The sequence below is a fragment of the Arachis hypogaea genome, chromosome 18 (assembly GCF_003086295.3).
Source record: "Arachis hypogaea cultivar Tifrunner chromosome 18, arahy.Tifrunner.gnm2.J5K5, whole genome shotgun sequence".
NCBI classification, from domain to species: domain Eukaryota; kingdom Viridiplantae; phylum Streptophyta; class Magnoliopsida; order Fabales; family Fabaceae; genus Arachis; species Arachis hypogaea.
Window position 1 is genome coordinate 92211973 of NC_092053.1, and position 4592 is coordinate 92216564.

A 4592-nucleotide genomic window follows, 5' to 3' on the forward strand; every position below is an offset into this window, starting at 1 on the left:
GCCCAAGTATGGACTATTATCTATTGCTGGAAAGCCCTGGATGTCTACTTTCCAACGCAATTGGAAGCGCGCCAGTTCGAGTTCTGTAGCTCCAGAAAATCCACTTTGAGTGCAGGGAGGTCAGAATCCAACAGCATCAGCAGTCCTTTTTCAACCTCTGAATCTGATTTTTGCTCAAGTCCCTCAATTTCAGCCAGAAAATACCTGAAATCACAGAAAAACACACAAACTCATAGTAAAGTCCAGAAATGTGAATTTAACATAAAAACTAACGAAAACATCCCTAAAAGTAACTAGATCCTACTAAAAACATACTAAAAACAATGTCAAAAAGCGTATAAATTATCCGCTCATCACAACACCAAACTTAAATTGTTGCTTGTCCCCAGGCAACTGAAAATCAAATAGGATAAAAAGAAGAGAATATACTATAAATTCCAAACTATCAATGAAACATAGCTGCAATCATATGAGCGGGACTTATAGCTTTTTGCCTCTTGAATAGTTTTGGCATCTCACTTTATCCATTGAGGTTCAGCATGATTGGCATCTATAGGAACTTCAGATTTCGAATAGTGTTATTGACTCTCCTAGTTCAGTATGATGATTCTTGAACACAGCTTCTTTATGAGTCTTGGCCGTGGCCCTAAGCACTTTGTTTTCCAGTATTACCACCGGATACATAAATGCCACAGACACATAATTGGGTGAACCTTTTCAGATTGTGACTCAGCTTTGCTAAAGTCCCCAACTAGAGGTGTCCAGGGTTCTTAAGCACACTCTTTTTTTTTTTGCTTTGGACCTTGACTTTAACCGCTCAGTCTCATGTTTTCACTTGACACCTACACGCCACAAGCACATGGTTAGGGACAGCTTGGTTTAGCCGCTTAGACCAGGATTTTATTCCTTTAGGCCCTCCTATCCACTGATGCTCAAAGCCTTGGGATCCTTTTTATTTGCCCTTGCCTTTTGGTTTTAAGGGTAATTGGCTTTTTCTGCTTGCTTTTTCTTTTTCTTTCTATATTTTTTTTTTCGCCTATTTTTTTTTTCTGCAAGCTTTGTTCTTTGCTGCTTTTTCTTGCTTCAAGAATCATTTCTATGATTTTTCAGATTATCAAATAACATGTCTCCTAGTCATCTTTCTTTCAAGAGCCAACATATTTAACATTCTTAAACAACAACTTCAAAAGACATATGCACTGTTCAAGCATTCATTCAGAAAACAAGAAGCATTGTCACCACATCAATATAATTAAACTAAGTTCAAGGATAAATTCGAAACTCATGTACTTCTTGTTCTTTTAAATTAAAACAGTTTTTATTTAAGAGAGGTGATGGATTCATACGACATTCATATCTTTAAGACATAGTTACTACTACTAATGATCATGTAATGAAGACACAAACATAGATAAGCACATAACATAGAAAATGAAAAACAGAGAAAGTAAGAACAAGGAATGAGTCCACCTTAGTGATGTCTTTGAGCTCTTCTATGTCTCTTCCTTGTCTTTGCTGCTCCTCCTTCATTGCTTTTAGATCTTCTCTGATTTCATGAAGGATGATGGAGTGCTCTTGATGTTCCACCCTTAGTTGCTTCCAATAATTGTGTGGAAGAAAATGTATCCCCTGAGGTATCTCAGGGATCTCTTGATTTGCAGTCAAATGTTCTACCACTGAGCTATAGATCCTTTACATAATTGTTTTACCACACCAAACTTAGAATGTTGCTCGCCCTCGAGCAAAAGAAGAAGGAATAGATGAAGAAGAAGATGTGGAAATAAAAACTAGGATTATGAGGAGGTAAAGTGGGGATCCTGTGGGGTCCACAGATCCTGAGATGATCCTGTGGTGTCCACAGATCCTGAGGTGTCAAGGCATTTACATCCCTGCACCAATTTAGGCATGCAAAATGCTCTTGCACACAACTCTGGGCGTTCGGCGCCAGATTGGTGCCCATTTTGGTCGTTCAACGCCCCTTTGCTGCCATTTCTGGAGTTGAACGCCAGAACCATGCTTGTTCTGGGCGTTCAGCGCCAGGATGCTCCTATTCTGGGCGTTCAGCGCCAGAACTATTCTCTGTTCTGGTGTTTGAACGCCAGACAGATGCTCCTCCAGGGTGCGATTTTTCTTCTGCTGTTTTTGATTCCGTTTTTGATTTTTTTGTTTATTTTGTGACTCCACATGATCATGAACCTAAGAAAACATGAAAAACAAAAAATAAGAATTAGATAAACATTGGGTTGCCTCCCAACAAGCGCTTTTTTAATGTCAATAGCTTGACAGTGGGCTCTCATGGAGCCTCACAGATGTGCAGAGCTTTGTTGAAACTCTCCAACACCAAAATTAGAGTTTGGATATGGGAGTTCAACACCAAACTTAGAGTTTGGTTGTGGCCTCCCAACACCAAACTTAGAGTTTGACTGTGGGGGCTTTGGTTGACTCTGCTTGGAGAGAAGCTTTTCCTGCTTCCTCTCCATGGTTGCAGAGGGAGATCCCTGAGTTTTGAATACAAGGGAGTTCTCATTCCATTGAAGGACTATTTCACCTCTGTCAACATCAATCACAGCTCTTGCTGTGGCCAGGAAAGGTCTTCCTAGGATGATGGATTCATCCTCTTCCTTTCCAGTATCCAGGACTATGAAATCAGTAGGTATGTAAAGGCCCTCAACCTTTACTAATACATCTTCTACTTGTCCATAAGCCTGTCTTCTTGAGCTGTCTGCCATCTCTAGTGAGATTTTAGCAGCTTGCACCCCATAGATTCCCAGTTTCTCTATTACAGAGAGGGGCATGAGGTTTATTCCTGAACCAAGGTCACACAGAGCCTTAAAGATCATGGTGCCTATGGTACATGGTATTATGAACTTTCCAGGATCCTGTCTCTTCTGAGGCAATGTCAGTTGATCCAGATCACTTAGTTCATTGATGAACAAGGGAGGTTCAACTTCCCAAGCATCAATGCCAAACAATTTGGCATTCAGCTTCATGATTGCACCAAGAAACTTGGCAGTTTGCTCTTCAGTAACATCCTCATTCTCTTCAGAAGAGGAATACTCATCAGAGCTCATGAAGGGCATAAGGAGGTTCAATGGAATCTCTATGGTCTCTAGATGAGCCTCAGAGTCCTTTGGTTCCTCAGAGGGAAGCTCCTTATTGATCACTGGACGTCCCAGGAGGTCTTCCTCCTTGGGATTCACGTCCTCTCCTCTCCTCACAGGTTCGGCCATGGCGCTTATGTCAATGGCCTTGCACTCTCCTTTTGGGTTCTCTTCTGTATTGCTTGGGAGAGTACTAGGAGGGATTTCAGTGATCCTTTTACTCAGCTGGCCCACTTGTGCTTCCAGATTTCTAATGGAAGATCTTGTTTCATTCATGAAACTTACAGTGGCCTTAGATAGATCAGAGACTAGATTTTCTAAATTAGAAGCATTTTGTTCAGAGTTCTCTGTCTGTTGCTGAGTTGATGATGGAAAAGGTTTGCTATTGCTAAACCTGTTTCTTCCACCATTATTAAAGCCTTGTTGAGGCTTTTGATCCTTCCATGAGAAATTTGGATGATTTCTCCATGTTGAGTTATAGGTGTTTCCATAAGGTTCACCTAAGTAATTTACCTCTGCTATTGCAGGGTTCTCAGGATCATAAGCTTCTTCTTCAGAAGAAGCCTCTTGAGTACTGTTGGATGCAGCTTGTATTCCATGCAGACTCTGAGAGATCATATTGACTTGCTGAGTCAATATTTTATTCTGAGCCAATATGGCATTCAGAGTATCAACCTCAAGAACTCCCTTCTTCATAGGCGTCCCATTGCTCACAGGATTCCTTTCAGAAGTGTACATTAACTGGTTATTAGCAACCATGTCAATGAGTTCTTGAGCTTCTGCAGGCGTTTTCTTTAGGTGAATGGATCCACCTGCAGAAGTGTCCAATGACATCTTTGATAGCTCAGATAAACCATCATAGAATATATCCAGGATGGTCCATTCTGAAAGCATGTCAGAAGGACACTTTTTGGTCAACTGTTTGTATCTTTCCCAAGCTTCATAGAGAGATTCACCTTCTTTCTGTCTGAAGGTTTGAACATCAGCTCTAAGCTTGCTCAGCTTTTGAGGAGGAAAGTACTTGGCTAAGAATGCCGTGACCAGCTTATCCCAAGAGTTCAGGCTGTCTTTGGGTTGAGAATCCAACCATAATCTAGCTCTGTCTCTTACAGCAAAAGGGAAAAGCATGAGCCTGTAGACTTCATGATCTACTCCATTAGTCTTAACAGTATCACATATCTGCAAGAATTCAGTTAAGAACTGAAAAGGATCTTCAGATGGAAGTCCATGAAACTTGCAGTTCTGCTGTATCAGAGAAACTAGTTGAGGTTTAAGCTCAAAGTTGTTTGCTCCAATGGCAGGAATGGAGATGCTTCTTCCATGTAAATTGGAATTAGGTGCAGTAAAGTCACCAAGCATCTTCCTTTCATTATTATTATTTTCTGCTGCCATCTCCTCTGCCTGTTCGAAAATTTCTGAAAGGTTATCTCTGGATTGTTGTATTTTAGCTTCTCTTAATTTTCTCTTCAGAGTCCTTTCAGGTTCTGGATC

The 4592-nt window shown here is 40.8% G+C and overlaps 1 non-coding gene across 1 annotated transcript; it reads left to right on the forward strand.

Annotated features, from left to right (window-relative positions):
- Positions 1 to 3989: 3989 nt before the first annotated feature.
- LOC112774429 (small nucleolar RNA R71) lies at positions 3990 to 4097 on the forward strand. The gene has a single exon (XR_003188921.1). It is a non-coding gene; the product is annotated as a small nucleolar RNA R71 (small nucleolar RNA).
- Positions 4098 to 4592: the final 495 nt, after the last annotated feature.